The sequence below is a fragment of the Lactuca saligna genome, chromosome 1 (genome assembly GCF_052625555.1).
Source record: "Lactuca saligna cultivar CGN05327 chromosome 1, ASM5262555v1, whole genome shotgun sequence".
NCBI lineage: Eukaryota > Viridiplantae > Streptophyta > Magnoliopsida > Asterales > Asteraceae > Lactuca > Lactuca saligna.
This window is the reverse complement of record NC_136417.1, coordinates 33285350-33308935: the sequence shown is the minus strand read 5'-3', so window position 1 is coordinate 33308935 and position 23586 is coordinate 33285350.

Sequence of the window (23586 nt, the reverse complement as noted above, 5' to 3'; positions counted from 1 at the left end):
TTGAAATCATGAGAATATATCACCATAAATTGATACTTAAGAATCAGGGCATTACAAATAAGATTAAACACATATAGGTAACTGTAAAGAAAAGTAATAAATAAGGAAAATATACGACTTTTTCAAGCCTTTTACTTTAATTTACATGACCACCTGCAACAAAGATGTAAAAGAATTAAAGATAAAATAAAAGTCTTATAGGAACATCATAAACTTCACTAATCATCTAATAACCCAATTTTACAAAGAAAATTTTCATTTTTCAATAATCAAACCATTTGCATAAACCATAAATTTCCAAAAACATTTGTTTTCAATTCACATTCATTACATCATTATCTTCTTTAGAAAAAAAACATCAATGTCCCAAAACACTAGTAAAGGAGAGATAGAGTGCACGTCGTGCCATCACGCCTTGCCCTTGACCTTGGGCTTAGATGTACCTAAAGAAAATCCACAAACGGTAAGCTTGAAAGCTTAGTGAGTTCCCTAGAGAACACCCACACACAACACGTATAACATATCATACTAGTTAAACAACCATCCAAAACACATAGACCATGCATTCCAATCACATAAGGAAGCCCTAGAAACTCTACAGGGTCTTACTCCATGTGCCATGGGAACCCCCACATGCTCTTAGCCCAATGCCTCGGGAACCCCCCCCCCCCCGGAGGTATTTGACCTACGGTGCCAAGGAAACCCTCCAAGGTCTTACACCTAAGTGCCTTGGGAACCCCCAAGGTATTGCGTACAAACATAATCACATAGCATATCAAATCACAAAATGTTTAACACATGTATCATAATCACATAATAGGCTGGCCTTGGTGCCTTAGACCCATTAGTTACTGAGGAGACTCACCTCAGTCCGCTGAATACAAACACTGCCCTCGTAACAGTCCGTAATCACCTGAGTTGGATAATACTAATATAATCAATGTTAGGACTTAAATTATCCAAGGGGAAGTCCAACCTCCAAACCCCTCCCTAAGGCCCAAATACCCTTTCCTTGTTAATGGGCCCTAAAGTCTAAGTCCATTATCCTTAATGGGCCTCTTGGCTCAATAAGGCCCAACAATGGCATTCACGGCCCATATAGATGAAAAAGCCCATAACTCATAGAATACAACCAAGCCCTATAACCAAATGAGGCCCACGTGCTCAAAGGCCCAAAACAGCTTAAGGCCCAACTATGCTGCGTACACTCGACGTACCATCCTAGTACAAGCAGCGTATTGAGGGTTTGGGGACTACGCACTGCGTACAAAGGGCTACGCCTAACGTACGACCAAGTTAATAACTTCCTCCATGAAGTGCTTAATGCTCAATTCTTTCACATCCAAAAGTCAGATCTAGGCTTGTTAAAACATCCTAAGGCATAAAGTTGCCAACTTTATGCCCTTGCATGCCTCTTGAACTTCCAACACCTCCATTTTGACCTTTCCAAGGTCTTTAACCCATGTATGAGACTAATACATCCACTAAGACTCCATTTTTATGCTTCTAAATGACCAAGGGACCTCAGATCTATCATTCCCATCTCATGAAGTGGCTTAACTCACCAAAAGTGGTCCAAAGTCCACCACACTGACTAACTAGAAAACCCTAGCTAGATCTAAGGATTTATATGGAAAGGTGCAAGCTTTTTACCTCCAGAAGCCTTGCAATATTACCTCAATGCATATTCTTGAGGCACCAAACCATCGCAAGCTTTCCTAGAAACTCTCCTTCTTGAAAAGACTCCAAAATGGCCACCAAAACCTTCTTCTTAAGCTCAAACTCTCACTCTCACACTATCTCAGATGAAAGTAGACGAAATGGGGCTAAAGAGGCTGATAGGGTTTGGTCCAAGAGGTTATAAGGTGTTTAAATAGGGGTCAAGTCCAAATTTAGGGTTTTGGCCTTTAATTGTGTACGCCCGACATACACTTACGTTCGCCTCGCATACACGAGATGTCCTCGCGATCACTTATGCAGAGTACGCTAAGCGTACCCATGAGTAGGCCCGTCATACTCCAAGGGACCATTTGTGCCAAAATTGGAAATCATCGAGGGTTTTCAAGTCATACCTGATTTAGGGCGTTACAAATCATCAGTGAAGAAGAAAGAAAGAGAGTACCATAAGAATTTTGTGCAAGAAGGTGAAGCCATTATAGTTCCATTATACTATAGCAAGATAATGTACTGTAAAAATGACACAAAATTTTGTATACCATCATAAGTAAACGTGAGATGATTTTAAGAGCAAGCAATTAGTTTTGTCTATTAAATAATATTCCTATCAAGAGTTTTTCCAAATTTTAGTGGAAACATAATTAAAGAAATACCCATTTTCCAATCGTATAAATTACAACCACCCAATCCCTTTACATTGTTGTATCGCAGGAAAATTTGATACAAAGTAGAACACAATTAAGCTTAGATTTTTCATATAAAGCACATGTTAAAACTTGTTACTCATGTGTTCCTATTACACTTAACTAAACTCATAACAACATATGAGTCAATCCTAACTTAACTGAATAGTGAAACCTAAAACAAAACCAATGAATAGCTCATTACTTCTAAAACATATAAAGTTTATTTAACATTGTAAGAAATTATTTAGAGAATTAAATCAACAAAAATTGTATCTTTTATGCTTAAATAAACCAATAAACATGTAGGAAAACAACGATTAAGAACGAAAAAAACAACAACTAAAGGAAAAGGGTTTGTACACAAATAGAAAAAGGGGTTTTACCTAACTTTCACGAAACTCAAATTTCACCTCCCTTATGTAATAACTTCATTTGAAAGCAACAAAAACTAAATTATTAAACGTAAAATCCAAAGGAACAGAGGTAGACCACAAAAAACTATCAACACCAACTTTTTTTTAAAGCATCTTCAACTAAAAAAATCATCAAATTTGCAATCTACTTTCACAATTTCCATAAAGACGATAAATTATGAATATTGTTTTATCTAAGCTAATCCTAACTTAGATAAAAAGAAGACAATAAATACCAAGGCACAAAGAAATTACCATTTTTATGATCTTCTTTTAGTTTCTCCTTTATCATCTTTGACAACTCCAATATTTCAGGTGTCTGCATGTTTAGCAAATGTGGAAATAGAAATAGTTTATTTTGCACCCTCTTTACATCAACAAAAACAAACATTTGTAAAGGAAAATTAGGTAATTTCAATCCACCTTTGTAACCTCTGACAAAAAATAGAAATAGTTTATTTTGCACCCTCTTTACTAAGACATGTAAGAGGTATATGACCACCAACTCCAACACTATTGATGTAACGAAAAAAAAAGAAACATAGATGAAGATATCAGATGATTTATTCAATGGAATTTTTTACAGCTCATAACCATAAAATTTCTTACAGGTAATGTTTTCAAATTTCCAACTTCACTGTAACACCCCCTTGTTCAAGTTATTTCATTTTTGACCCTTAAGTATGAAATTTTTTGCAGATTGCTCCCATTGTCATTTAAGTGAGAAACGTGTGATTTGTTGAGTACATTAGGCGTACTTAAACGTACACAGGCGTACGTGGCTGGGGGTCAAACCCTAATTTTTAGGGTTTGATCCCTATTTTAGCATCATTAACTTCTTAATACCTTTTCCCTCATCAACTTCCACCTCCCAAATCGTCCCTTGCAAACCCTAATTCATTGTGTGAGCATCATTGAGCTTGAGAGTGCATTTTTTGTATTCTTGAAGGAGGAAGGAGGAAGGGAAATTATATTGGAAGCTCAAGGCATATTGGATCCAAAAGTGTTTCACCCTCAAGCATCCTTTGGAGATATAAAGTTTGAAACTTGATGAGTTATTTGCTTAGATATTGTTAGCCTTGATTTTGTGTTCATTTTTGGTCCCATAAGCTTGGTGTTCATGACTATGGACTATTGTAACGAGAATAACTATTCTTTCAAACGTTTTTAGGTGTTAAGAACCATAAAAATGTGATCTTGGTCCTTCTATCCCTTCCGTGCAAGAGTTATGATGCATTAATGGAATAATAAGTTAGGGTATTAGCTTTTGGACTTTTTCTAGACATGGAAATTCATAAATGTGGAAACTTTATGACTTAGAATGATGTTTTGGGTCTAGAAGAAATAAGCAATTAATGATTAAGAGTTTGTCTGAGCAAAGTACAATGGGAGTAACGAGTGGTGCGTTGCGCATACGTGTGTTGAAACTCGTGGTTTGGAGGAGTCACGACTATGCCTAGGGTAGTGAATAAGTACACATGATATACTTAGTCAGTTTGACATTCCTTGACTTTTTGACTTTCTTACTTTGATCTTTGACCTAGGGTTTGACCTAGAGGTATTTTGGGTATTTTGAGTTATGGTTTGAGTTTAGGTCACTACTTGTTGTATATGCGACCTATAGAGTTGGCATTTGGAGAAATGTTCTTTTTTGCAATCTTTTCAGATTGTAAGGAGAGTTCTCCTCATTGTACGTATGGGTCGAAGGCACCAATGTCGGACCAATAGATTATGTATCCTGGTTTAGGATGTTGCTACATTATAGTGATTTGATGAGATCTGCATGTTTATCTATTTGTTGTTATATATTTATCTGTTGCATATGTTGACATAGTGTGGGTTGGGTTGAGGCTACACTACTTTGTGTTGTCGGAAAACAAACTTGGTGGCAATCCAATTATGCGATATTGGGCCAGTGAAAATCTAATCAGGAGATTGTAGGCTAGAGTGGCAATCCAACTGGGTGGTTGTGGGCCTGGGTAATCCAATTGGGAGACTATGGACCCAACATGCATTATGTATATTATTTTGGTTGTGTGTGGTATTTGGCGGAACTCAATAAGATTTGGCTTACTGTTTAAGTTTTATGTTTACGGTACTTCAGATGATCGCTACAAGGCGAAAGCTTGATCATGCACATCCTTCAGTTTTTATGAGATTTGATTTTGGGATACTCTGATTTGTGATTTTGACACTGTGGAAACTATGTTTTATAAACATTTATGGTTTTTGGTTGGTTTTGAAAAAAGAAAATTTTACCTTGATTTTGGAGATGTTACAAGTTGGTACCAGAGCCCTAGTTTGAGAGAATTGGATGAGCATTCTATGAATCCATACTCAAGCTGAGGATCTATAAAAGTTTTTCAAAATGGATTTCAATATTGTTTCCAAAAGTAATCAAGGAAGGATGAGACGTGTATGATCAACCAGAGAAATAAAGTATACCCAAGTTACCTACACGATTATTTGTTTATGATGTTTATGGTAGAACTACATGCTAGTGGTAGGATAGGGATCTTCAGGAACTGCATGATAGAATTGCGTGATGTATGATGCCTGATAGCCTTGGAAAGCTTCTTGTATGTTAGATGAAAATGACATCATTATTATAGTTGCTTAGTGTGAATCATAGTTGTACATAAATAAGATTGTATAGCCTGAGAATGTTTGGTTTAGCCTTATTTCATATTCCTTGTTTGGTTGTGGGCTTAGGTAGAACCAAGTATTCGACTATCTATGGAATCCAACGTTATGTATGATTAGCATGCACAAGTGGCTGTATGTTTGGTGGATGTTTCATGAGTGAGTATGGGTGTAGCAGGCCAATTGAGGGATGATTAGCCACACACACAGACACACACACACACACACACACACTCTCTCTCTCTCTAGAGAGAGAAAAAAAAGCCAGAGAGAGAGAGAGAGAGAGTGTGTGTGTGTGTGTGTGTGTATGAGAGAGAGAGAGAGTATAGGATGTATGTGTATCCTGGTTGTGGGTTTGTCTCCGTGTAGTTTGTGATGATCAATTGAGACAAATACGGGTAGGTGTGGCGGGTAGTATGGGCCCATACTACTAGAAACACATTACCCATATGCATAGCAAGGAAGTCACAAACCCTGATGGTTTTGTCTCTTTGTGGTGGTCGTAACAGTATAGATTGTGGCATTTTTTATATATATTTTGGTTCATTTTTTAGTATGGTATTCACGAGAGGATCTGGTTCTGGATCTGGAGCGGGTGGCTAGGATAAGTCGAGGTTGACTGATGATCAGATACGAGAGTTGATTGCCACTGAGGTGGCTACTACTGTTCGGGGTTCCATTCTAGAGTTGTTAAGGTCTATCAAGACTGTGATGATTCAGTTGTTTGAGGATCGCTATGCTACCCTCACCAAGATTGCTACTGTTGTAGCCACCATAGTTGTTGCTTGTCACACCCCCAAACCTAAACGGCAGGAACATTCGGGGGTGGAGGACGTCATATTATGTATAATAACAATTGAATAGTAAAGAAAGTAAAACATGATGAATTCCAAACAATGATGTTAACGCCAGAGCGTTAATCCCCAAAAGTAGTTGCTAATCCTGATTAGCGGTTCCATGAGAATACAAGTTATTTCAAGAAAAAGTGTCAACAATTAAGTTGGTGACTTCATAAGTAGTGTTTTGAGAAAATGAATGCCATTCGAAAGTTCGTGTATGCTTTCCAGAAAATCCCTTATTTTCTATTAACTGTATGAAATGAGTATGAAAGATCGTTGTATAAATTGTATGTATTTAAACATGGAAAATCCCTTATTTTCCTAAAAGTGAAATGCAGTCTCAAATGACCAAGACTGTAAGTTGTAAGCAATTAAGACATGCTCAAAAGAATGATGTATAGTCTTATTATAAAACAACACTATAAGAAGATCGTATTTGTAAATGAAAAGTGACTGTAATAGTCATTTTCCCCATGAAAACATAATACCATAATAATTGTCTATCTCGTGAGTTTTCATAATCGTACTATCATAATTTTCCTGTAGCGACGTTCTTCAGACATCGAAATGAGATGACACTTGTGACCCCGAGGATGATAGCTAGCAGTTAGGGCGCGAGATCATTAGTCCCGTATAGATCTGTACACACTTGTCACGTTCTCCGAACGGGAGATTCTAGTTATAAAATAGGAATTCTAGTGGTACCTTAATAGGTATAGTGAAGATGAATGACTCACAGATTCTCAACTAAGTTTTTATTCTTAAAAATGTTGATTTTGTATGAAATGATTTCCCTTTTCCACAATATTAACGAAGGCATAATTAAGAGGTGTATGTTCTTGTATGTATAAGAATGGTATACTGAAAATGGTTACCCGTGATATGATGCAAACGTATAAATAAGCTTATAGTATTTATAATCATGTTTCATCTTGAGAGGGTAACGTAGGGTAAGATGTTTTGCATGTTAACAGATCCATATGATAGTTATAAAAAACAATATGAAATGTATAATGAAAGATAGATGTTTTCAAAAAAGATTGACCGTGTGTTTACTTGTATTCTCCCCCGTAATGTGTTAAAAGTATTTAAAAGCGTAGAAATGGGGGTATGAACTCACTTGGTAGTTTGAAGAAGGTGAGACAAAAATCGAGCAGGACTTCGACTGGAGAAAGCTGATTTCTCGGGATTCTTGGGAATCTCGGGAGCATAAAACTTCCTTCGGAACTTGGATATGAAAACCGGGGATTTCGGGATGGCTTCAAAGGGTTAAACGTAGAGAAAAAGCACAAGAAAGAGAAGAAGTGAGCAACTAAACCCGGAACACCCTTGAGTTCTATTTATAGGCCTGATTCAGGCTTCATGTAGTGAACCTGAAGGAGTCCACATCGTGAAAATCTCTCCCACGTCATTAAGCTTGAATTATCTCTTCTTTGGACGCGACGTCTGCTGGCCAGGCCTGGAACCCATCAATCAAATTCTCATGTTGTGAGCTTCTGGCTCACGTCGTGGGCTACCTGACAGCCTCGGATTTTGTGTCCTGAACTTCAGAAATTCATATCTCTCACATACGAGCTCCGATTTTGATGTTTTTTATGTGCACGCGTAGGTGAGATTATGCTCTACAACTCTCGTTTAGACTTTGTCGGCTAATTTTGAATTTAATTTTTAATATTATATTTTTAACAGGCCGGAAGGGGAAAAGTTCATTAAAAATCCATAACTTCTTCATCCGATGTCCGTTTTTGTCAGTCTTTTTACCGTTGTACTACTATTGTTGAGATCTTCGATTCTCGTTTAGGTTACGTTGGCTAAAAGTCATTCGATCTCTATTTCGAGTTTTTAGCTATCTACTGCTATGATTGAAACTTCAAAAAATCGTAACTTCCTCATACGAAATAAGATTTTGGAGATATTTTTTTGTACGCTTATGATTTAATGATATCTACAACTTTCATTTAGACACCTAAGGTTGAAAAGTATTTTGTTGAAATTTCTTGTTTTATGCTTAACAGTGTTTTACCGGATTTACTACGGATCTTAAATTGGTCATAACTTCTTCGTTATATCTCGGATTTTAGTGTTCTTTATATTTTTGGAAACCTTATTACGATATCTACTACTTAGTACACTCAAACTAAGATTTTTGAACATTTCATTTTTGATGTTATTTTTATTTATTCACAAAGGGATTACAATATTTGACTATTAGTCATTACATTGACCTGAAATATCGCGTTGTTACATTGCTTCTGCGGGAGACCGAGGAGGGGGTTCATTCTAGTACCGGGACTTCATCAACACAAAGCCCCCGAAGTTCGACGAGGTCAAGAACCCGATTGTAGCTATGAGATAGATTTCAGATGTGGATGGTTGATTCTTCACTTTTTCATGTCCAAAGGACTGGAATGTCAGGTGCGCCCTGAACCTCCTTCGATTGAGCGCAAAGGATTGGTAGAACCTGGTGAACGGTTCCTATACTCCTAAGTAGAGAACTGTTATTGCTTGTGGCTTTGGTCTCTCAGAAACTGAAAAGACTAAAATACCCTTCTAATATATTTTTTAATAACTTTTTCTATTTAATTTAATATTTCATTAATAGATAAATATAGGGACCACTTCTCTCTCTCTCTCTCTCTCTCTCTCTCTCTCTTTATCGTCTTCTTTCTAAAAAGAACACATACAATTAATTAAAACACATACACATATATACACATGAGGTGGAGAAGCTTACGAGAATTGAACCAATTTTAATTAGTAATCAAGAACCCCACTTAGAAAGAGGGAAATGATCGAGTTTTTTTTTCTTTTTCCATTTTCTAAATGACATAGTAATCAAGAAGCTACAAATTATTTATTTAGTCCCTGCACTTTTAATTACTTCCATTAATCCTATAGAAGATCTATATCATACTTTGAACAATTGTACTTTAGTCTCTGCACTTTTAATTAATTCCATTAATCCCGAAATTAATTCGAATTAATTTCTAATTAATTATTAATTAAATATTACTATTTCTAATTAATATATTATTCTCATAATATATTAATAAATTATTTATTTAAATTTATTAGTCAAATAATAAATCAACCTCTCTCTCCAAAAATCATCATGTCCAATTGCTAGGTTTGAGGGCAACCGGAAAAAAAAAATGTGCTACTATCAATTCAAGTTTATACCAATTATAGTTATGGGCTTAAACACCTAATCCAACAGTCTCCCACTTGGATAAGTTCGTAACCATAATTGTGAGTATAACTTCCAAACTAATCAGCAAATTGTAGCTTCCAAAAGCCCGTTGTCAAACTCTGACCTAGTTAGTCATATGTCCTAAGATAAGTGATCATATAATCCTCTATTCTGGAAAATATCATTCGGACATGAGACAAGGAATAGAATCAATGTCATTGTCCAATACATTGTTTCCCAACACTATAAGTCAACACCAAATCACCAAGGGTCCCAAAGATATCGTTTTTTCCATTAAGGCAAAAGGAACGCATAAACTTTGACTTATATGTTTGCACCATTTACTCATCAAATTACGCACAACACATTTTATAACACCAAGTTACTGATGCGTTTACGTATTATCAATGCACAAATGATTCATAAACCACAACTCATGTATCTCTATTTTAAGATTATAAGATATTATCGTCTCATAATTACTCGTGATAAATTCCATGAAGTAATTCTATGAGCATGGGTTAAACCAATACTAAAATCTCCATTTGTAAGTACTTATAAACATTGTAGCAATATTATTACTATGTCTATAACTCTTTAAAAAATCTACAATTCAATTCATGACAATCTTAATTCACTACTTACTTCCAAAAGTACGAACGACAGTGGAGTTTGAATAATCGAATTATTCGGGAAGTAAAACATGCGAAAATGAAACACAAGAATAAACAATTGACAAAAGGTTGTAAACGAACTCATAAATAATTCTCTATTATTTAATCACTAAAAGTAAATTACATTTACTTTGTTACAAGTTTCAAACTAACTATCTAACTACTAAAACTAATATCATATTATAGTCCAATGCTCCTGACATAGTGAAAGTGCTTAGCCCTACTCAGACCCTTTGTGAGTGGATCTGCAAAATTCTATTCAGATGATACCCTATTTACTACGAGGTGACATTCTTATACTCTATATTTGATGAAATTATATTTTCTATCGATATCTCTTGATCTGACATGATCTCTTAGTTCCTTTTTCAAGGCTACTGCTCTTTATTATCATAGAAAATTTTGTTGGCTCCTTGATGGTTGGCACAACTCCAAGATCTCCAATGAAGTTCTTCAATCAAATTTCCTCCTTTGATGATTCACTTGTCGTTATGTACTCTAATTCGTAGGTAGAATCAACCACTGTCTCTTTCTTGGAACTCTTCTAAGTAACTGCTCCTCGATTTAAGGTAAGCACCTAACCAAATAGAGAATGAAAGTTGTCTCTATCTATTTGAAAGTTGTCGTCACTATACCCAGTTCCTCTCAGTGTATCACTGCCACCAAGTACTAGGACCTAGTCCGTAGTCCTTCATAAATACTTGAGAATATTCTTAACAACTATCCAATGAGCTTTACCTGGATGTCCCCGATAACGACTGACCATGCTTAAAGCAAAGAACACATTAGGGTGAGTACATGTCATATCATACATGATAGATCTAATGTCGGAAGCGCATGGAACTCTACTCATTTATGCTATCTCTACATCGGTACTCAGAATCAGAGTCTTACTCAATTTGGTATTACTCTGGATAGGCAATTTTCCTTTCTTGGAATTTTCCATACTAAAAACTTTTAGCACCTTTTGAAAATATGTATTATGACTAAGTCCAGTTAGTCTTCTACTCCTGTCTCTTATAATTCTTACCGGCAGAATATAAGCAACCTCTTCTAGATCCTTCATAACGAAACACTTTCCAAGCCAAGACTTAACTTCTTGCAAAGTTTGAATGTCGTTTCCTATAAGAATTATGTTATCAACATAAAACACTAGGAAGATCACTATACTCCCACCAACTTTGATATATACACATGACTCGTCTAAATCTAAACTCCCTAACCTTCTTGTCAAAGCAAATATTACATCTGCGAGATGCTTGTTTCAATCCATAGATTTATTTCTCAAGATTACACACTCTATTTGGATACTGTGCATCTATAAAATACTATGGTTGACTCATGTAAAAATCCTCAGCCAAATTCCCATTAAGGAAAGCGGTTTTGACATCCATCTGCCAAATTTCATACTCATGAAATGCAGCTCATTATCCTAATAGATTTTATCTTAGTCACTCGTGAGAAGGTCTCATCATAGACAACCCATGGGTTTGATTAAAGCCCTACGTAACTAGTCGAGCCTTGAAAGTGTGTACCTTTCCATCTATGTCAGTCTTCTTTTTTAAGATCCATTTGCACCCAAATTTCTTTTGACATGGTAGATTATCAACCAAATTCCATACTTGGTTGTCATACATGGACTTCTTGATGTCTATTGCCTTTTGCCATTTGGCCACCTCAGGGCCTGTCATTGCTTCCTTGTAGTTAGCCAGTTAATCCAAATTTACAGTGTACTATTACTAATAAACTTGTCACCATCTGTAGTAATATGGAAACCATAGAACTTAGGTGTCATTCTAACTCTACCATAATTCCTAAGAGGTAATGAATCATCAACTGGTTCAACTGGAATCTCTTCCCCTGTTTGAACCTTAGCATTTTCAGAGGTTCCTTTAACGTTTGATTCTTGAATCTCTTCAAGATCAATGGCAATCCCATTGTCTTCTAATATATTAATAATATTATTTGATTAGTTTGATCAAGAATTAATTTAGAATTAATTATGTGATCAAAAGATAACTAATTAAATATATGGGTTGATTATGTAAATCATCCATATCTTGTATAGTGGGCTAAAAGGCTCCATGGACTATCAAGTTGGGTTCCACCCATAGGATGCTCCATGGGAGTTACAAACCCATGGGTCATGGAAATGAAGAGTCATGACACATTAGGGTTTAACCCTAGATGTGTCAACACTATATAAGTAACATGTTCTCCACCTAAAATCGGCTACACTAAGAAACAAGAGGGCTTGGCCGATTTTGAGAAGTGTGTGTTCTCTCATAAGTTCTTCCAAGAGCATTTGGTGTTGTGTGAAGCATTTGAGGCATCACACTTGGGGTGCTAGGCTCACAAGGTTTCAAGGAACACAAACAACAACAAGGTAAGTTATTCTATCTATACTTTATGTTAAAATTGTTCCCCATGTATGCTAGATAGGAATATAACCTTGGAATTCAACTTTGCATGATAATTAGACAAACATAGATCCAAGGTTATTAGGGTTGCATGTACACTTGCTGTCTGCGAATGGACTCGTCGAGTCTATAGGGGGGACTCATCGAGTTCATGAGTGTCTTCAACCAACTCGGCGAGTGAGTTCATGCACTCGGCGAGTAGGGTCGACTGATTGCAGAATTTCGATTTAGTTGCTGGGAATGAATTCGAAACATTACCCTAAACTGTTTTGGTAATTGAAAACTTGTTTTTGGTGGTGTAATGTCTTTGCTAATTCATTTACAACAACAAGTTATCAAAATTACAAAGTTTTAAATGTAATTTTTTATTGTGTTCATATTCATGTTCTTGTTCTTATGATGTTTTAGATGATCATAGGAATTATTTGTAACCTATGTGGTAGATTAATTCTTGATCATAATGTGTTTTAATGGAGTCCATAACTTATCCTTAAGTTATGGAAAACCAAGAGTCACACTTGAATTAAAACCATTAAAAACACAAGAGTTAGAAAAATGAAGAGTCTTCATTTTATTACTCTATTAAACTCATAAGTTACAAGAAATGAAAAGTTTTGAAACTTACAAAACTTGCCCTCAAGTTTTGGAACAAGTAAAGTTAAGTTAAAACTTTAAGTTCCAACCCCTAGAATTTTAAAAGTTAAAATTCAACCCTTATACTTATATTATGATCATTTAATAATTATATATATATATGTATAAGAATAAAGTCGTCTTACCGCTAGTACGCCTCATTCACGAAGCCGGTCTATAAGGTGGGTATAAGGTTGTTGCCTATAAAATGGTGACTTAATGGGTGTTTACTCTCACCCACCGCTTGCTTGACTGGTGGAGGGTCGTTAGCCGAACGGGTAAGACAAGGACTTATAAATTCTCATTCAAAGTATGATGAATATAATAAAGTAACTAAATGTTTTATTAAATTCCCAATCTTAGTTACTTTAGGAAAATGTGAATAAGGTGCTAATCCATGAAATTACACTTTACACTTTGTCTAAGTCGTTGGTGGAGCGTGTGTGGTTAACCGGCACACTAACTTGGACTTAACAAGGTAGGTAAAGGGTGACTTAAGGTTTATTATAGTATCGGTGGAGCGTGTGTGGTTTACCGGCACATCGATTGAGTGATAAACTTTAAGGGTACCAAGTGATTTGCATGGTTACTTCACACCTCGTTTTGTGATCCTCGGTATCCCAGTCACAAAACTTGGAGGGCACTCTCGAGATTTAAACATGCCTTTGAAAAGTTCATTGGATCTCAAAGAATCTAGGAATTTCTAAAACCAATAAAAACTAAATATCTAATATTTCGGTTTTCGTGGTGGAAATTGGTGAATCGTCATTCACCTACCTTTCAAATATGGTATAGCTTAGATTACGGCATACCTCTTCTAAGTTATATTATATTGTGATTGGATCCTAGCCTTAATATTACATTTGGGTGTTTTATTAAGGACTCCCTTAAATCTATACTAAACTTTTTCTTCTCTTTCAGATGTCTTCAAATAATGCTTCTGGCTCGAATCCTAATGGCTCCTTTACTCTTATGAGTTTGTGTGGGAAAGTCACCTTTGATGGATCCAACTTCAATAAATGGATCAGAAACATCAGGATGATTACCCGCTACGAGGACAAAGAATATGTCCTTGACAAGGAGCTTAAGGAAATTGATGAGTCCACTGCAACTCCCCAGGAGATCGCTGACTTTCATACTCATGAAAGAGATGCAACCAAGGTGGCTTGCATCATGTTGGCCACAATGACAGCTGAACTCCAAAAGTCTTATGAGGATTTCTACCCTTATGAAATGCACCAAGATTTGATGGAAAGATACCATCAAAGTGCACGACAAGAGAGGTACGAAGTCATCTGCTCCATGATAACAACCATGATGAAGGACGGAGATTCCGTCACGAGCCACATACAGAAAATGCAAAGGTATGTGGATCGTTTGCGGAAGCTTAATGTGAACTTCCCTGAGGAGCTTGCAATAGATATCATTTTGCACTCCTTACCATCGTGCTATGATCAATTCCGCATGACATATCACATGAACAAGGAAGAGGTCACCCTCAGCAAACTTCAGGGACTTCTCAAGACCTCAGAAACAGGTCTTAAGGGGAAGTCGGTTGCTATCACTCCTACTCCATACTCAACTCCGGTCTTGGCAATTGGGCAAAGTCGAGGGAGGAAGAGAAAGAGATCTTCGAAGGGTACCAAGGCTCGGACCCTTGATGGCTCTTCTTCAAGTGGAACCAAGAAAGGTTTCATTACTCCTTCTTCTGACCCAAAAGAGGCTGAATGCTTCTATTGCCATGAAAAAGCTCATTGGAAGCGGAACTGCCCAAAGTACCAGCAGGATGTGAAGGATGGGAAAGTCAAACCCAACCATGCAGGTATTTACACTATCATTTCTAATAACTCACCCCATTCGAAATCTTGGGTCCTTGATACCGGTTGCGGTATTCATATTTGTTGTGACTTGTAGGGACTAGGAAGAAGTGAGAATGTGGAGCAAGGAAGAATAAACTTAATCATGGGGAATAGGAAAGTTACACCTGTCACCAAGATTGGAGTTTATACTTTACCGCTAAGTAGTGGGTTAAATTTAGATTTGAATAAATGTTGTTATTCGCCAGAAATGGCAAGAAATATTATTTCCTTTCATGCATTGTACAAACAAGGTTTCACCTTTTCGTTTGATAATGAAGTTGGTTCGATTAATGCTTTCTTTAATAATGTTCTTTATTTTAAAGCATTACCTTGTGATGGTGTGTATGAAGCTGTATCTGTTGTAGATAACTTAGGAAATAATGTTCTGTGTATTGATTCTACTAATAATAATAACTTGGATAAAGCATCATTATGGCATTGTCGTCTTGGACATATAAGCAAGAAACGCATAGGCCAACTCGAAAAGGATGGAGTCTTGGAGTCATTTGACCTAAAGTCAAATGATAGTTGCGAATCATGCTTACTTGGAAAAATGACAAAGTCACCCTTCACAGGCTCGTGTGAAAGGGGTGAAGGTTTGTTGGACCTTATACACACGGATGTGTGTGGGCCATTCAAACATGCCACAAGGGATGCTAATCGTTATTATTTGACTTTTACTGATGATTACAGTAGATATGGATATGTCTACTTAATCAAGCATAAGTCAGAGACTTTCGAGAAGTTTAAGGAATCTAAACAGGAAGTCGAGAATCAATTGGGCAGGAACATTAAGATGCTTCGATCCGATCGGGGTGGTGACTATCTTAGTTCAGAGTTCCTCGACTATCTAAGGGAATGTGGGATTGTCTCACAATTGACACCTCCCAGGACACCGCAGTTGAATGGTGTGGCTGAGAGGCGTAATCGAACCTTGTTGGACATGGTTCGTTCCATGATGAGTCGAGCTTCGCTACCAATCTCATTCTGGGGGTATGCCTTAGAGACAGCCGCCCATATCCTTAATCTAGTCCCTACAAAGAAAGTTGCCAAAACTCCTCACGAGATGTGGACTGGTAAAGTACCTAAACTAGACCACATCAAGATTTGGGGTTGCGAGGCTTTCGTGAGACGCGAGACTCATGATAAGCTCGAACCCCGAAGTGAGAGGTGTATTTTCATCGGCTACCCACAGCAATCCTTTGGTTACCTCTTCTACAGACCTAGTGACAATGTGGTTTTTGTAGCAAGAAGAGGAGTCTTTCGAGAAAGAGAGTTTATAAGCCAAGGAGACAGTGGGAGGCAAGTTGATCTTGAAGAAATTCAAGAGTCAAGTGGTGAAGGAACTTCAAACTCTAGCCCTCAACTTGAGGAGGAAACTCCTGTTGAGCCAATTGACGAATCTGTACCTCTGAGGCGTTCCACGAGAGTTAGGAGTGCACCTGAGCATTACTATGGATTCCATATTACTGCAGAAGGTGAGACACTTATTAGTGATGGGACACTAGTAAGTCAAGATGACCCTAACAGCTACGAGGAAGCCATGGCAGGCCCCGAGTCTGCTAAATGGAAAGAGGCTATGGATAGCGAGATACAATCCATGTATGACAATCAAGTTTGGAACTTGGTTGAGAATGTAACAGGTCGAAAGACTGTAGGGTGCAAATGGGTCTTCAAGAAGAAGACCGACATGGATGGTTAAGTACACACTTATAAGGGTAGACTGGTTGCAAAGGGCTTCTCTCAAATTCCTGAAGTGGATTATGATGAGACCTTTTCTCCGGTAGCCAAGATTAAGTCTATTCGGGTTCTGTTAGCCATAGCCGCATTTCATGACTATGAAATTTGGCAAATGGATGTCAAAACCGCTTTCCTTAATGGGAAGTTGGCTGAAGATGTTTACATGAGTCAGCCAGAGGGTTTTGTCAGCAACAAGTACCCTAATAGAGTGTGTAAGCTTGAGAAATCCATTTATGGATTAAAGCAAGCACCTCGCAAATGGAATCTTTGCTTTGATGAAAAGGTCAAGGAATTTGGCTTTTCTAGGAGTGAAGATGAATCTTGTGTATATGTCAAGGCTAGTGGGAGTATAGTTAGCTTTTTGGTATTGTATGTGGATGACATACTACTCATAGGAAACGACATTCCAACCCTGCAGATAGTAAAGTCCTGGCTTGGAAAGTGTTTCGCTATGAAGGACCTTGGTGAAGCTGCCTATATTTTGGGGATAAGGATCTTGAGAGATCGGAGTAAAAGACTAATTGGACTTAGTCAAAGTACCTACTTGGATAAGGTGCTGAAGAGATTCAGAATGCAAGACTCCAAGAAAGGAGAGTTGCCCATCCAGAGTAACGCCAAACTGAGTAAGACACAAAGCCCTAGCATTGAGGCTGAGATAGCACAAATGAGTCGAGTACCTTATGCTTTGGTTGTAGGATCGATCATGTATGCTATGACGTGTACTCGACCTGATGTAGCTTTTGCCCTGAGCATGGTTAGCAGGTTTCAGGGGAACCCTGGCAAGGCACACTGGACTGTGGTAAAGAATATTCTCAAGTACCTACGAAGGACTAAGGACTGGGTCCTTACCCTCGGTGGGAGTGATGACTTGAGAGTTGTAGGGTATAGTGATGCTAGCTTCCAGACTGATAGGGATAACTTCCGCTCTCATTCGGGCTGGGTCTTTACCCTAAATGGAGGAGCAATTTCTTGGAAGAGTTCCAAGCAAGAGACAGTGGCAGATTCTACTTGTGAATCAGAGTATATTGCAGCTAGCGAGGCGGCAAAGGAGGCGTTATGGCTGAGGAACTTCATTGGAGACCTTGAAGTTGTACCAGCTATTAAAGAGCCAATGGAAATTTTTTGTGATAGTGAAAGTGCTGTTGCCTTAGCCAAGGAACCAAGGGATCACGGGAGATCCAGACACATCGACAGAAAATACCATTTCATCAGACATCGGATCGAAGAAGGACTCCTCGTGGCAAAGAGGGTATCATCAGATGAGAATCCGGCAGATCCCCTCACGAAGGGACTGACTCGGGTTAAGCATCTCCAGCATGCTCGGAGCATAGGGCTGAAGGATGATATTAGATTTAGTAGTTAGATAACCTCAAAATTTGTAAAGTGTAATTGACATTTGATGATGAATAAAAGTGTTTTATTTATGAGTAAAGTGTTGCTATCTCTTGTCGATCGTTTACTATATTTTTTTTGCATGTTTTGACTTCCAGAATAATTTTGTTTGGTATAACATATTATTCAAACCTCCACAGTCGGTCATATGCCGGAAGTAGGTATGAATAAAGACTGTCATGTTTGGTTGTAGAGGTCTTGGACAAGGCTACAACAATCATGAAGTGCTCATAAGTTCTGAGCATTGGACTCAACCCATGCTCACTGGAATCACTTCATGGAATTCTATCTCGAGTGATCGTGAGACGGTAATATCATATAAGTCTTTAAACCTAGAGATATGATTTGTTACTTACAAGTTGGTTATGCATTGATTGTACGAAAAATGCATTGGTAACTCGATGTTATAAATCGCGCTCTTGTGTGTAATTCAATGAGTAGTAGAACAAACATATGAGTCGAAGTTTATCTGTTCCTTCTTGGATTAGAAGCTGATATCTGGGTCCCTCAATGATTTTGTTTTGACCTATGTACCAGGCCCGGTCAGAACTAAAATTGATGTGTTCAATGAAGTTCTTTGTCAAATAAATCGGAAATCGGGAAACAAATTGTTGGACAATAAGTAAGACATTGTTCAATGTATTTGTCCGACTGATATCTAGAACAGAGGATTATATGATCACTTATCTTAAATGGCGTACCATCATCTTCTCAGTTTCGAGAAACCTTGTAAAGAGCTACGATTGCCGATCGGTTCCTAAATTCATACTTGCAGTAACAGTTATTAGACTTATCCAAGTGGGAGACTGTTGGATAAGGTGTCTAAGTCCATAACTATTTCTAGTATGTACTTGACCCGACCCGGCATTATAAGTTCTAATATATTAATAATATTATTTGATTAGTTTGATCAAGAATTAATTTAGAATTAATTATGTGATCAAAAGATAACTAATTAAATATATGGGTTGATTATGTAAATCATCCATATCTTGTATAGTGGGCTAAAAGGCTCCATGGACTATCAAGTTGGGTTCCACCCATAGGATGCTCCATGGGAGTTACAAACCCATGGGTCATGGAAATGAAGAGTCATGACACATTAGGGTTTAACCCTAGATGTGTCAACACTATATAAGTAACATGTTCTCCACCTAAAATCGGCTACACTAAGAAACAAGAGGGCTTGGCCGATTTTGTTCTCTCATAAGTTCTTCCAAGAGCATTTGGTGTTGTGTGAAGCATTTGAGGCATCACACTTGGGGTGCTAGGCTCACAAGGTTTCAAGGAACACAAACAACAACAAGGTAAGTTATTCTATCTATACTTTATGTTAAAATTGTTCCCCATGTATGCTAGATAGGAATATAACCTTGGAATTCAACTTTGCATGATAATTAGACAAACATAGATCCAAGGTTATTAGGGTTGCATGTACACTTAGGAAGTGTTAGAATGCTCAAAACCCATCAAACTCACCTTAATGACGTGTAGTGCCTGCACTATCCTCGATTTGAAAATTGACTCTCCTCGACTCCTCAATCCCTATACGACAACTTTTCTAAGTTATCAATTCAAACTCATAACCCTTACAAGGGTCACTCAAGTCCAAGTTAAACTCAAGGTCAATACCTTGGTCAAAGTCAACATTTGGTTGACTCGACTCGCCGAGTTGGTCCACTAACTCGCCGAGTACCCATGTCCACAAAATGCCATAACCTCGTCCCTACTCGTCGAGTCTAGAAAGAGCTCGACAAGTTCTCCTTGAACAACATATCAGACTATCTTCAACCGAATCGTCGAGTTTGTCCTTGAACTCGTTGAGTTCATCTTCATCCATATGAAGGTGCTCAGTCTATAACTCACCGAGTTCATCCTTGAACTCGTTGAGTCCGTCTTCATGTAGTTGGGACGTTGCCTTGAAATCTCCGAGTTCCTCCTTGAACTCATCGAGTCCTTCGATCTGCAAGTCCATAACAAACCACTAACAGGATGAGTGTTCCTTCCGCTCAACCAAAGACCATTTCCAGAAGACATTTGGGGGAAAATGCGACCCAACTTGCCGAGTCCCTCTTTGTCCAAAACTATTCAGTCGATTATAATGGGTCTTAATGTAACATCCCAAGTCAGAATCAAGAGTTCAGGGGGTAAAGTGTAAGTTTGGAAAAGCGGAAATCGACGAGTGGGAGCTGCAACTCGTCGAGTCTAAGCGTGTGCTGGGCACATGTTAAGTGACCGGACTCGCCAAGTCAGAGACTAGACTCGACGGGTCCGTGCTGGAATGAGAAACACTAATTCCTAGGGTTTCCACCCTATTTAAAGAATAATATGCCTTCATTTCAGCCTCTATCTTCACTGAGTGTTCCAGAAAAACCCTAAATCGTGAGAGACTCCATTGTTGAGAAGATTGAAGCTTGGAAGAAGAAATTGGTGAAGAGAAGTTGGAGGAAATTGCTGACATACCCATGCCAAGCCATTATGGGGTGTTGACCTACCTATGTTAGGCCATTCTGGGGTGCCTGTCTACCCTTCGGTCTATCTCACCCGGTCACGGGGACTATTTCATCCCTTACTAGTATCACATAATAACAAAACATTATCATACTGTCAGACAGGTCTGGGATGTCCTACCTACCCTTCGGTCCTAACCACCGAAATGGGGGATTATTCCCCTCCTACTACCACTACAACATAGTGTTGGGTTATGAGCATTCTAACACTCCTAAGTGTACATGCAACCCTAAATACCTTGGATCTATGTTTTCTCTATTATACATGTAAATATGAACATCCAAGGTATTATCCTAATCTAGCATACAAAACTATCAATATAACAAGATAGAATACATACCTCTTTGATGTAGAATGTCTTCATGAAGCTTGAGTGCCTAGTGCCCCAAGTGTGACACCTCAAATGGTTCACACAACACCAAATACACTTGGAATAACTTGAGAGAATTCTACACTTCATGAAAATCGGCTAGCCCTTTGTTACTCTCACTAGTGGCCGATTTTCCTCAAGAATAAGATGCTTATATAGTTATACAATTAGGGTAAACTCTAATTGTCATGACTTTCCATTTCCTTGGATCCATGGGTTCAAATATACCATGGAGCATCATATGGGTTTTGGCCCAACTAGATAATCCATGGAGCATTAGCCCACTATACAAGTATGGATGATTTACACAATCAACCGATATATTTAATTAGTCTTCTTTTGATCACTTAATTAATCCTAGATTAATTCTTGATCAATACTAATTAAATAATCTTATTATTCTTATTATTAATATACTAGAACTTATAATATATTAATAACCATAAGTGTCTTATTTCTCTCATTATAGTCTATCCAAGTGCATGATGCCATGCAACCTAAATGGACCATGCCGGGTCGGGTAGAGTCTTACCAATTATAGTTATGGACTTAGACATTAATCCAACAGTCTCCCACTTGGATAAGTCTAAAACTATTATTGCGTATGACTTCAGGAACCAACTAGCAATCGTAGCTCTCAAAAGCTTCTGTCGAACTCTGACCTTGTAGATGAACTCTGATCTTGTCAATGACTTGTCCATTAGATAAGGGATCATATATTCCTCCATTCTAGATATCATATGGACTGAGACATGGATTATAATCATTCTTTCTGTCCATTTGTTGTTTCCCGATTTCCGATTTATGACGACTGACTAATTGAACAAATCAAATCAGTATTGGCCTGGCCGAGCACTTCCATTTGTCATCATCAAATCATCGAGGGCCCCACAGATATCGCTTTTATCCCGAAGGTAAAAGGAATGGATAAACTTCGACTCATATGGCTTGTTCTACTACTTGTTGAATCATACACAAAGACACGTTTTATAGCACCGAGTTACCAAATGCGGTTTCATGCAATCAATGTACAACCAACTCATAGTAACAACTCATATCTCTAGGTTTGAAGAATATACGATATTATCGTCTCATGACCACTCGTGATAAAATCCATGAAGTGATTCCAATGAGCGCGGGTTGAATCCAATACTCAGAACTTATGAGCACTCATGAGTGTTGTAGCCATTTGTCCAATACCTTAGACCTCTACAAGCCAACCCATGACAGTCTTAATTCATATATACTTCCAACATATGACCGACTGTGGATGGCTTGAATAACTTAGTCATTCTAAAAGAATGACCTAGCTTATTCGGGAAGTCAAAACATGCAAAGTGAAACACAATAATAATTGAATCCAATATGGTATCAAAACCTATGGACATAAATAAAACTCCTTTTTATTTATTACCATATGATTACACATTATTCATTGTATAGTGTTTTAGCTATCAACTTTATTCTTGAATTTAAAACAATAGTTGTCCCATGCTCCAAGCATGTACACTATGTTTTCTAAACACTAGTCATGCCATACACCAAGTATGCATACTATGTTTGTCTATGATCTTTACTTTGTGAACTAGATCCATTGAGCATAACTTCAATGATTATTTTTTCGCACTCCCAAATCCTTACTGTAAATACAAGAATTCCAAATTCATGTCATTTACTGAAATCTGTTAGATTCTAAACTTATATGCATTGATCCTCTTGTAATGATTATGCACAAAGTCAGAAAGACTTGACAGCAATCATTACAGAGCATTCCAAAGGAGATCAACTCCTTGGAACCATCCTTCTTGCATTAAGTTTCCTTAATCTTACACGGATTGAAAATCCTAACTTTGAAACATTTCCAGATTCCATTTTGACTATTACTTCTGAACAAGAGTTTCCTCCTTACAAATTATGTCAATATGGTCCTTCCAGAACTATCACTATACTTCCAATTATCCTTGAGCAACCAATCTTTGGTAAACCTTAGATTGTCCTTGACAATTGTTTAATTCTTTTAGTCATATCCAGTTCTAAACCTTTTCTCTTCTTAATGCCCCAGGCATTTGGAAAATTTTTAGAAAGGATGAATATAGCACATGTAATCGATCCTATATCCGAAGCATATGGGACACAATTCATGATGTCTCACATAAAGACTAAACCAGTCTTTTGCCATAATATTTCCATTTCAATTTGCCAAGTTCTCATAATTCTGATTATGAAAAGGGATGCTGTAATCATAATCGAATTTTAGAACGCAAATAATGGACCCATATGCAGAATTTCCTTATGTTGAGCCATTCCAACATGAAATTCATATATTTATCCTTGACTAAATGATTAAAACCTCACGATCTAAGCTTATAGATTTGAGATGAAGTATAATTTCCTCTCCCTTAATTATAGAAAAACAACTTTTTTTTCCAATTGAAACCTTTTGTTTTCTATAATTAACATTGCTAACTTGCAATCTTTATCATAATTATCATGCTCCCACTAACATGATGATTATTAGCATAACACTTATGCTCCCACT